The sequence below is a fragment of the Phyllostomus hastatus genome, unplaced genomic scaffold (assembly GCF_019186645.2).
Source record: "Phyllostomus hastatus isolate PE091 unplaced genomic scaffold, TTU_PhHast_1.1 phas_scaffold_78, whole genome shotgun sequence".
Lineage (NCBI taxonomy): Eukaryota > Metazoa > Chordata > Mammalia > Chiroptera > Phyllostomidae > Phyllostomus > Phyllostomus hastatus.
This window is the reverse complement of record NW_025334041.1, coordinates 96587654-96600720: the sequence shown is the minus strand read 5'-3', so window position 1 is coordinate 96600720 and position 13067 is coordinate 96587654.

The window sequence follows — 13067 nt, the reverse complement described above, 5'->3', positions numbered from 1 at the left end:
AAATCAGTTTTGATCTTAAGTCTGTTATGACCCAGGAACAGGGATGGTGCAAACTAGCACTATTTCTCTGCCCTGAATACCCAGTTAATGCCACTGAAAAGTGGACAGTGTGGGGGAATGCCTGTCAGACTGGTCAGACAAACCTAGATTCTTTTTGCTTGTTTTCTATTTATTTTTGTCTTTTAACATTTTTCACCAAGAAACCTTGGGAAATCTACTTGGAATTTTCTATGTCTTAGTTTCCTCATCAAAAAAATATGAAAAAAATAATATCTCCTTAACTCACAACAATTACTTCATGTGAATATTAGGTTGTAATATTAGCAACAGTTTGCATTAAGATCCTTAGAGACATTCTTGATCATAAGCAGTATAGTTTTTCTGGCCCTGTGTTTCGGAGTTTCCCAAGCAGATTTCCCAGGTCTCATCAAACACTTGTCCTTACAGATGTTACAAGAAAAAAATATATAATAAAATAATTTTGTCATCAAATACATTTGTGAAACACCAAACCTTATACCCCTTTCTTGGAGAGCCACAGTTAATAAGCTATATTGCTACTTACTAGGTGCACAGTGATTTATGACATACAAGGAGGTCTGTCCAGAAAGAGTCCAGCCATTGTTAATATAATGAACATGGTTGCACAACATTGATGTAACCTGGCAGCCAAGGAGAGTGAACTGGAATACACATGCTTGAACAATGACAAATTTCACTGTACTAGTCAGTGGGGGTGGTAGATGCCGTTGAATGAACATGTGTACTGTGTGGCCGTTGCATTAAAAAATGACTGAGCAAGTAGAACAATGATTCTGCATCAAATTTTGTGTTAAGCTTGAATATTCCTCTGTGGAAATTACTCAGCAGATTCAGAAGGCCACAGCTATGGGTAACCGGTGATTGACAACTTCATTACAGCAACATGCCTACTCATGCATCACGTTCCCTGCAGAATTTTTTTGTCAAAACATCAAATCACCCAGGTGACTTACCCCACTACAGCCCAGATTTGTTGCTGTGTAACTTCTGTCTCTTTCCAAAACTCAAATTACCTTTGAAAGGGAAGATATTTCAGACCATTGATGAGATTCAGGAAAGTATGACCGGGCAGCTGACAGTGATTGGGAGAACTGTGTGAGGTCCCAAGTTGCCTGCTTTGAAGGGGACTGAGGCATCATTGTCCTGTGTACATTGTTTCTTGTATCTTGTATCTTTTTCAATAAACATCCCTTTTTATATTACATGGCTGGATACCTTCTGGACAGACTTCAGATACTTGCTTTCCTGGAAGAGTGTTTGGCACATTACAGGCCCTTGGTAAATATTTGCTGAATATATAAACAAACTAATAGAAGGAGTTTTACTAGGATCTAAAAAGGCTGAATTTAGCCCTGACTGGCGTGCTTAGTGGGTTGGACATTGTCTCACAGAGTGAAGAGTCACTGGTTCAATTCTTAGTTGGGGCACATGCCTGGGTTGCAGGCCAGGTCCCCAGTTATGAGTTTGCAAGAGGCAACCAATCAATGCCCATATTGATGTTTCTCTCTCTCTTTCTTCTTCCCTTCCCCTCTCTCTAAAATAAATAAAATCTTAAAAATAATTTTTAAAAGGCTGGGTTTATGTTAAAAATAAAGAGAAGACTATGCAGGTATTGCTTATTAATAATGTCTATTATTAATTAACTTAAGCACACATCAAATAGTTTCAATCTAATTTTCAGTCAGGTGTTAATTTACTAGTTATATATAGAAGAAATAAAGATGAGGCTAACAAAAGAGATAGTCTGAATTTTGTGTGGAAAAAAACAACCATATTTTTGGTGTAGGTCTATAGTTAACAAAATATGTAAATTACCACAAGAAGTGAGACATCTGAGGTGATATTTAAAACTCAAGGATTATGGTCAATATGGAGCCAGAAGTTTCACAGGGAAACATACCTGCATACAGAGTCTTAATTACTGCCTGGGGTTTGGGTTAGAGTCCATCAGAGGGATAAGAAACTAGGACATCTTCTATGTATAAGAATCTTTTCAATGGGAAAGACTGAAGCTGGAGGACAGAGTGAAGTAATGAACCAGAACGAGGAAGAGTGCAGATGTGGAGGACAAAAGAAGCTCCGTAGTTCAGGAGCAAATCCCAATCTAGGACCAGAGAACTACCCTCCTTAGACCAATGCTGGTAATGATGAGAAGATCCCATTTGATGTATACACTAGTACATTTTAAGTGTTCTTTATGGTTCAGTTGGATATTAGTAACTTGACTAAAGAGCAGTGGCTTTTGTTACAGTAATATTTTATAGCAGCCAAGTAACTTCCGGTATACTGAAAACTTCACAGTAAGCATTCAATCACACACATTTCTAAGAATGAGAGTTGAGGGTTGGGAGCAGGGATGCATTTACCCATAGGGACATTCTAAGGTCATCTTGAAGTGGCCAGGACATACTGTATTTGGGTAGGGAGAACTGGGATTTAATCTTGGCCCTACCATTCACTTCCAGTTATGTAACCTTAGGTAAGACATTGAACCTCATGAGTTCTAAAAACTCGAATGGTTGAAAATAGATGTTGTGTAGAAATTATGTGAAGGTTAAGTGCTTTTTCTATAAAAGTGCATTGCCAACCACATAATATGCATTTAAAAAAGGATCTTCCAAATATTTCATTGTCCAAAGAGTATATAAGCAAATTACAAATTTGACAAAGCAAGGCCAACATGTTTTTATCTCTTTGTTCCATTCTAGTGAAACTGTCTCTGCCCACTAAATCACAAGGAAATGAAGTTGAACAAGGAGGAGGTTGGTGGACATTTCTCTCTGACTACATATCTCTGTACCTTAACATTTTGCTGTCCCCTCTGATCATATTACATTGCATCCAAATGTTTCCAGTTTTTTTGCCTTTTTGGCATATGTTTATCCTGATAAAAGAATATTAGGATACAATATTTTCAAAGGTTGTACTTACTTTTTAAATTTTGTGATACTCTTGAGAGATATTAGAATATTAGGTACCAAACTGGATATTTTCTCAAGAAAACTATAAAGTACATTTTTATGTGATCTTGCCATTTTTGTAAGACCCAGTGTGCAAAACCTTTGTTATTTTCTTCTACACATTTTTCTTAAAATATTGTTTCTACATCCAATTTTAGTTTAAAGATAAAAGTATCTTTTAATGGTACCTAATAATATTTATATTTGAATATGTAATAAAGCATTAGTTGAATGAGTCATGTTAAAATGTAACCACAAAAAGGGTTATTGGTTTGCCCATAAAAATGCTAGCAAAAATAGTTAATGTCAATTTGCTTTTCTCAGTCTTATATCAAACACAAAATTGTTTAAACATTTTAGATACATTTAATACATTAAAAAGAAAAAAATCCAACTGGAAAAAGTCCATTTTATTGAGTATTAGTGTTTTAAAACTTCAAGAATATTTGCTTCCGAAAATGAGTATCCTCAGTCCATCCATTGCATTAAATACATGTGTGCAATGGAATACATGTGTACTAGTTAAATTTATATGTATTAAACTCAAGGCTCTAAGTTCAGAAACCCAGATCCCAACATTTACTGTTTGGCTTAAGTTCCTCATCTGAAAAGATGGAAATAACCTAATAAAATTGCAACATAGGTTGTATGAAATGCTTTAGCCCAGAACCCAGCATATAGCGGGATTTTAGTTAATGTTAGCTCTACTAATAGTACAAATAATTGGGCTCTATTCCCTAGCCTGTAAAATTTAAAAATAATTTAAACTATATCAGGAACCTAGACCTGGCCTAAAATATCACATTATACTTAACTATAGATGACCTTTGCTTTGAGTCTTTTATAAATATATTTTCGAACTTTGTTTCAGCCTGGTACCTTATCTCCTTAGGTAAAACTGCTGCTTCATCCCAATGTCTGAAAAGATGCCAAATGACTCAGATAAAACTTCTCACTTAAGGTCACTTTAATTACAGCAGCAATAATATATATATATATATATATATAATGAATATATATGTTCATTAATAAAAGTATAATTTGTAGTTGTGTCCCTCTGAAAGTTAAGCCAGAAAATTATAGATTATATTAAGACACGAAAAAAAACACTGCTCGCTAAGTCAGATGCTCTATTATTAAAAAATGTCATCCCTTATGAACTTCATAAATAGCAAACCCAGGAACAGAGTAACCATTTTAAAAAGTCTGGAGGGGATTCCATAGCAACATTTAAATGCATTACTACTCAAACAATTTGATTGGATTATAAAATATTTAAAGCTGCAGCTGTAGTTGTGTTTACTGTTGATTATTTTGATTTCAAAATATTCATACACAAAAAAGGTACAAGTTTACAGAAGTATTTATGTTGCACTGACAAGTAACTGCACTATAAAATGAACTGCACATAATATATATTTAAATAAAAAGGGCAAAATTTAAACTAGCAAAATAGAATCATAGTTCTTTAGAAGTTCTGTCTCCCTGGCTGGCGTAGCTCAGTGGATTGAGTGCAGGCTGCGAACCAAAGTGTCGCAGGTTTGATTCCTAGTCAGTGTACATGCCTGGGTTGCAGGCCATGGCCCCCAGCAACCGCACATTGATGTTTCTCTCTCTTTCTCCCTCCCTTCCCTCTCTAAAATAAATAAATAAATATAAAAAAACAACAACAAGAGAAATTAAAAAAAAAAAAAAAAAGAAGTTCTGTTTCCAAATAAGTATAGTCAGGGCAGAACCAAAAAGACCAAATACATGTTCCAATTGAAAATGATATTGACCACACAAAATACATTAATGTGAATTCTGGTTAACATGAATCTTTACAGTGATCCACCACACATGGTTCTTCAGCAATCTAAAACACTTTGCAAATATGAAAGCATTTATAACCTTACAGCTCTAAAGTGACAATTCTATTGAATATTATTTGGTTTCTAAAGATCAGGCCCAGGATTACCTAAAGTTAATTTGGCTTCAAGGTGGCAAGTTTCATCAGCATATACTATTGTTACATATTTAAAGAAACCCAGTGAATAAAGTTAAAAAAAAAGAAAGAAAAGAGACAAATATATACATATGTGTTCAGTAGTATGGTAAAATTATATGGAAAAAAAATGCAGTTGGAAAGATTTCCATTGCACCCAAATTTGACTTCCTTGCCAAGACAGAAAATGGAAGAATGATGCTCAAATATCCTGATGAACAAAAGTAAATGCCAGTTTCTCACTGAAACTTTACCATAGTCATTTGTGACAAGCTATCCTTTTCATAGGAAGTTAGAACTGCATTGATGACGCATACCACTAACAAGACAAACCAATGGATGTGAAATCCCTCTGCTGTAACGCTTCAATCTTAAGATTAACTCCCAAAGAACCATAATCCTGTAAGCACCCAATTTTAACTCCAGATTACCCTGCCTATGTAATCTGAATATTCACTATATCAAGCAACCCTCCTTAGCCCAATGCTGATTATCATAATACAGCACTTTTTGCATTTATATATTACTTAATGCTCAAAAAAATTAAAGAAAAAAATCCTCTGTGGTCACTATTCCTATTTGACAAATAAGAAGGGAGCTGACACTTGGTTAATTTGGTATCTTGCCCCAGGTGGCACAGCTCATGTGTAAGGAAGCTGTAGACCATGTGTTTTACTGAATCTGGGTTGCGTAGAGCTATATGCCAAAGTGGGGAGTGACTCTCAGCTCTGAAGCTGAACTGATGTGATTTTGAAGCTTAGCTCAGTCACTTGGGGAAGTCACTTGAATTCTCTCAGCCTCTCTCTTCTCATTTGTAAAATAAGGATCAGAGTAGTACCTGCTTCATAAGGTAGAATCTGCTGCTGGAAGAATCAGAGGAACTACTGTATGTAAAGTATTGTTTTAGGAAGCTTAGTAAATGAGAAGGAGAAACAAGCATAGGCAATGTTGGTTTTCAAATGTAGACTCTCCAGAGACATGCAACTAGTTGGTGAATCTTCATATCCTAATTAGGGATATAACTATTATCTACTGAAATTAAGTCAGGTTCATATGCTTTAACATTCATTAATAATCCAGCTACCTAGATAGATAAGATAAAATAAATACCTGTGACATGGGAGAAAATTGGTTAAAATAAAATAAACGATGTGTAGAGAAAAGAGAAAGGCAAAAGGATGTTAGTACAGGTCCTGCTTCCTCTTTCACTTGATCATCTTCCACTTTCTGGCCTCCAGTTCCTCCTTGTCTACTTCTATAATGATTACTTGTACTATAAGTGGAAGTAGCTCAGGCTATGGATTCAGATAACTCAAGTTGAAGACCAGTTATTGAGAGGGTAATCTCAATTAATATCACCTAGTCCTAATATATTTGTCTGCAAAACAAAGATAATAATACCTGTCTGTGTGCATTATTATGCATGTGAGAACAATTTATTATATAAGTATGTAGGCATTTTATTATCTAAAACTGGTCATTTTAGATGCATACTGTGGACTTTTAGGTGGATTCTTGCCTTACACCTAATCATACTAAGTTTTCAGAATCCTTGAACATTTAATTTTGGATAATGATATCTAGATATTTCAAACTACTCCAGGTTGGCATACAGAATTTCTTCACATTATTTTCACATTATCTCTTTAAGAAATGCAATTTTGATATAGCTTTATTGTAATGGATGGGAAAAAATGATTTTGAAGATTTCAGAGGTATAAACATGCCCTTTATATTTTATATGCAATCCTAAAATATAGAAATCTTGCATATGATAAACCATGTTTGTCTATAAATAGTGAAATGAACTTACGAGTCACACATGAAAAGCAATCAGGCCTTGTAGCTTCCCTGTATATTCACAACCTAGAAGATGTAGGTAGACAAATATAATTCGGTAAAGTTGGTAATTTCAGAGGTAATGTAGACTTTGAGCTCTATTAACTGAAGTTGAACATTAGACCACCAGATTTCAACTACCAGAAGTAATTAATTCTAGCATGTGAAGCTTAATTAAGGAAAAGCAAAATATATCACAAATTGTCGAAAAGTAAAGCCACCAACTGATGACACAGGACTATTTAAATATATTAAAGAAATGGTGCAGTATGTTAAGCATGTAATTCCGCCAAAATTCTCCCAGCTTTATTTTGTCTTCCTTTCCATATCCTTGGCTCTCAAAAATTCGTTCTCAGTTCTTTGGCAAAAGAGACTGGAAGAGACCAGAAGGAGGAGAGGGGGAGTGGACAGCTCATGCTAATGCCACTCTTGATTTCATAATTTTGTTAAAAAATCCTACTTTGTGCATATAAAATATAGTTCATTTCTTATCCTGAGAGTTACCCTGGCATATGGCTCAATTGGAAACATCAAGGTTTTTAGTTCTTTTTTAAATGACTTGCCTCTTTTGCAGACTTTTCTTCAGATGTATTGTCAATGCCACTTTTAGAGTCTATCACCCGTGTATTGGTAAAAATCTTCTCATTTCCTGGCAAAGAAGGTCCTGACCATGACGGTAGGTGAATAGTGAACAGGGCAAGTCTGGGAGAGACCGTGAATGCATCCATCTAAGCAGTTTCATTTTCAGGTATGATCAACCTCATGCTCTTGGACTTTATTGTAATGTAGAGGAGGTGTTCTTTAGACTAGAGAAAAAAATTATTTTCTACTTTTTTCTGTTCTGTTAAGTTAAATAATCCAAAGGCATCTCTTGAACTCTGGAATCATGTTCTGAGGCCTATATGCTTAATTGAAGTTCCAAGAGTTCAATCCAATTCCAACTCTCCTTGGTAAAATATAGTGCCAAGTAACTTGTCTGCAAGAACATTCCCATGTATCTGAGGTTTTCCAAAATCGGTGTTGGGCTGCTGTGGTAACAACACAACTAAAATAGCCAATTCCTTACAGTTGAATGTGGACTGCAAGGAATAATACCTTGTTGTGTTACCCATCTGGGATGAAGTGTTTGGTTGCAAAAGTCTGAAAATACTTCTCATTTCATTCATCATGACTGCTCTGCATTAGTCTGCAAGAAATCCTGGCTAGAGCCAAATTGAATGCATAGAATTATTGGATAATGATAAATCCTTCACAAAGAGAGAACAGAATACTTTTACCTTTCACATAGTCTAAAAGTATGTATCAAATAAGGAGGTTTTAATATGAAATAAAAGGTAAAGGTAAAAGAAAACTGGAACAAAGCTAAGTAGTTTGTTTTTTTTAAATTATTTTTTCCTAAGTAGGTATAAACTAATAGAAATATTATTCTTTGTTTTCAATGCTAAAAAAGGTTTCAAGGGTACTTTATAGCAGTGACTTTCAACTTCTTGGTGGCTGTAATTCCTGAGGCCTGAGGCAATTGTCAGTCACTTTATCAAACTGGAGGACACAGTAATAGTTTTGAGAGTATACATCTACTTCAGTTCAATATGTATATTCTAAAACTAAATATCATTTGTAAATAATATACATAGAACTTCATGTTACAAAACAATTACAAGTTATAAAAATCCATTCACATTTAGAAACATATAAATGTCTACATCCAGACAAGGACTGTGCAAGGTTATATTTTTCCTTAGCAAACTCTTCATCTATTTTTCATTTTTCTTACCTGGCAGGCAGCTAGGGGCTACAGAGTCAAATAATGAAGTTGTCTTTCATTTGGATATAGTTTATTAATGGCGAAACACTAATCCATTAATCAACTTAAAACAAGTCAGTAAATTAAAAAAAAATCAGTATCTCCTTTAGTAATAGAGATCACATGCCTCTTAAAAAGGATCCATTATCTCCATGGGTTTCTCAGCTGAAGTTAAAAATCTAAAAATGCTTTTCATTCATTTCTCATTAATATGCAAAAATATTCAAATTAGATAGTAATTAACCAGCTACTCAGTAGAAAACCTTTTCATGTTAATTTATGATAAACTCAGTTGCTGCTTTGATTGAGATTGATTTTTGGTGTTGAGATCTATCCTGAATACAAAAAAGCACCTGAAAAATATTTTTAAACACCTAATGTATTGCTCAGCTAATTACATGGTAGCCATACCCTCAGACTGTTCCAGAGAGAAGAGGAGTATGGTACCAAGTCAAGCACTGAAGAAGCTGTGCATACACCCTTCCATGTGCTTGTTGTAGCTCTCATCCTAGAGCAGTGTCTTCAGATGCCTCGGTTTAGCTGATTCATATTGTTTTGGGGTTTATCATTGTTTAATTCAGCTACCAACACACTCTAGATGAAACTGCCTAGATAATACAGAATTTCAATAAGAACTATGGGGAAAATGCAGATATTTTTTACCTATTCTTAGGGCTCAATTGATTTCACAGGATATTTTGCTCAATGGACTCAGTATGATTTGTAAACAGACTTCAGTTTTTCTTTCTGCAGATGAGACACTGACCTCAGTAGTAGATGATGAAAGGGTGATTATCAGGCCAGTGGAAGTCATTGTCATTCTCAACAACAAAAGCTGGAGTTGAGTATCAGTGACCATAGTGTATGCAACTGAATCTTCATACAGTGAAGACTGCTGTTCAAAACGTTGCTCCCTGGGAGTAACAAAACCATGGGGACACAGTTAGTGACCTTCTGTTAGCACTTTTAAAAAGTATACAAAGGAAAACACCTACTACTTTCAGTACCTATTTGTTGCAGAGATCAACTATGGGTGAGAATTCCTGCGGCAACAGATGAAAAGGAAAATCTAACTCCGGCTGGGTAGAGGTGGCTGCCTCAATCATCCATTTACAGGCACATTACTGTGGGACCACAATAGTACACATTGCATTATGACAAACTTTTTACCTTAAATTTATATTTATATGCAATAAGATTTCAGAAATTATTTCATTTGCTCCTCTGCCTGGTATGCTGGGCAGATATTATGCTTATTTCCTAGGTAAAGATCCTGAGGCTGGAGCAGCATCACTGTCAAGTTAGTCATTCCATTAGATGAGGAGAGACTAGCATTGGTGTTCTTTCTTTCTACTATTTTATTCAGCTACCTAGTGTTTTTCAAAATGTCTCCCAAAGATGACCTCCACCAGCATCTTCAGGGCTGCTTCTTTGAGATGCCAATTGCCAGGCTCTTCTCAGTTGGGCCGTAGAAAAGTAGTCTAGGTATTTCCCTTTTAAAACAAGCTGCCCAGGTGGTAATTCTGTGCGTGCGCATGCACCACACACACACACACACACACAAGATTTTAAACTCACTGCCTATAAGTCTGCCTCAATAAACAGTTGATCCCCCACCCCTGCAAAGTGTACATTATACCTTCAGGGAATGGGGCAAATGGGGAGTGATACCCTTATGTGGGTCCTCCCAGGGATTTTCTGACATGGTGAAATATAGGATAATTAGTAAAATATCCTGAAAACATTGTTCTGAATCTTTCTAGCAATGTCTGAGAAGGGTAATTATAGAATAATGAGCATAAGCCTAAACAAAAGGGAGAAAAAGCTGCGTTGAAAACAGTAACACCTTAAGAATTTTTGAAAGGCGTCTCGACAAACCTGAGTGGTGAAATGATGGAAATTTGAAGCATCCTGCTAGTCCCCATAGGGTATGGTGAGTTCCCACTACAGTCAATATGCATGCACATGCTTTCTGATAGGATTCTAAACAACAGCATTCGCCATAAGCTAAGAGTTGCCATGATTTACGTTTTATAATAGTAGCCCCTCCTTTCCATTTCCTGGTCAGCGTTCTGGATGATTGTTCCATTTAGCACACATTCTCTAGTTTGTTTCTTTTGCTTCAAGTCTATTTTACATTTTCCTGTACTGAACTGCGTTTGCCATCTGCTGATCCAATTACTTATACAATCCAAATCCTTTTGAGTCTGATTGTTTTGTTCCTCATTATTTGCTCAGCCTCCAGTTTTAGTATCCTCTGTAAACTCTAAAATCTTGTTTACAATACCTCATCTGAATTACTTATATACAATACAACCCAATTAGCTCAAACTTCAGAAACCTAAGGCTACTTGTGTCTGAGGGGATTTAGATTAGTTGAGTGGATTTGGATCCTGAGAAAGGCCTGACAATTCACTCATCTAAGGACAGCTGATCCATCAGGAATTGAGCCATCTTCCTTAAATGAGAAGGGATCAAAAAGAAGGAAAGTTACAGATTCTAAAATGATACTATATGTAATATCATCATTGTCACTATCAACTTTATTTTTGTTACCAATCACTATTATCTCAGCAAATGTTGATGAAGTTCCCATTGTAAGATTGTGTCTATTGAAACAATGAATCTATCCAAAGACTAGATTGAGGCCATGCCAAGGGGCCAATATAAAAGCTTTAATTGTTCAGTGTATTCCTCATTTACATCTGTTTTGGTAAAATAAATTTTTTTCTGCCAGATCTATCATTTATATTTGATATCTTAGCAAAGTTTCTTTTGAACCTTAGGTAGGCTGATTTTTCCCATATGTTATCTAGCAAATAATGGTAGGTTTAGGAACAGTAAATGGCTCACAATATGTTCACATGTTTAGTTTTTGTTACAAAAACCCTACTAAGCCACTCAATTAGTAAGCAGTAGAGAAGTCTGTGCTTCAATTGTATGCAAAACTAAATAATTCAACATTCACTCGTTGCTGTCTGAAATGCCCTTTTTCCTCCTCTTGTGAAAGCTTGTCATCTTTTAATATCAGTTCAAAGGTCACTTCCTTTATAGAACCCTGGATCCCTCCCTGAGGCAAAATTATGCACTCTTTTATTTCTATACCCATTTACTTATTAATTTCTATTGTAGCACATGATATATTTTATATTGTTCCTTCCTTAGGTCCCCAGAGGGATCGTTAAACATTAATTGGATAAATGAATGAGTGAATGAATGAATATTAAGTACTCAATTAAAAGTTTATAAAAATTGAGATGTTATAATAGTTATCTAACTCCATTTTTAACTGTGGAACTTAAGTCTTGTTGCAACTGTGTAATACTAACTGGGTTACTGTTGCCTGCTTGTCTATATACCTTACTGTGCTGGGCTCTCTCCTCACCTGTTGAAATATCTGCCTCACTGAGTAGTGGTGTCTAGTTCCTTCCTCAAGACAGGCATATAATCCACCCATCCTTTTTGGGGACACCATGTTTGTACTTCAACTAGGAGTAGTCTAGATCAATTCAGAAGTGATAGAATTGAACATACTCTACAGAATATCTTAATCAGAAAAACAGAGTTTCAAATACGTGATACAAGTCCATTCTTTATCCAGCCCAGCCCTGAGGGGTAACTAACTCCCAGTAGCTTCTGTGCCAACTAACAATCCCATTTGATATGTACAAGATGCTGTTTCCTGTTAGTGTTTATCTCTCCTAAATGATGCTTACCAACTCAACCAGACTTTAAACCCTTACATGGCATGCTTTTTTCCCCAACCCTAGCACAGAATACCTTCTCCATAACAGATGTTCAGTATATTCAATAAATGGTTATTGATAAACTGTGTTCATTTTATTTCAACAAGTATTCACTGAGATGCTGAACTACATACTTTGGGGAGAAGCCTGAGCAAGACACAGTTTTTGAATTCTTCAAGGAACTTTATGGAAAATGTAAGCAATTGTAAAAGGTGCTAGGAGACTTAACAGGAGGGAACCCCCAGTAATTTTGTAGTTGAAACTGCTCTTCCCAGACAACAAGGTACCGTTGAAGTATCATCAGGCTGATGCTGATTGCAATAACAGCCCATTCTTACTTTCTCTGAATATTAACTTTTACCATTAACTTTTGTGGCTTATAGTTTAGATTATTCCTACCTAGTAGCTGGAAAAGGCCTCTATGAGATCCTTAGCTTGAATAAAAAAGACATCATCACATGCCCACACCCAAGGAAAATGTATCCAATCCATGGAAGCAAGACAAGAGATACATGCATGTAAACCTGAAGATCACATATCTCTGAGCTCTTTTTTTTCTTTTTAAAAACAGTTTTTCTTCTTTCTTTAAATGTCCTTATTACTTTGAAAAAAGAATGGGCTTTCCTTTCCTTTTGGAGATGGCTCTCTGGCTAGGCTAGCTTTCCTCCCTAATAGTGATTTCTTATTCAAAA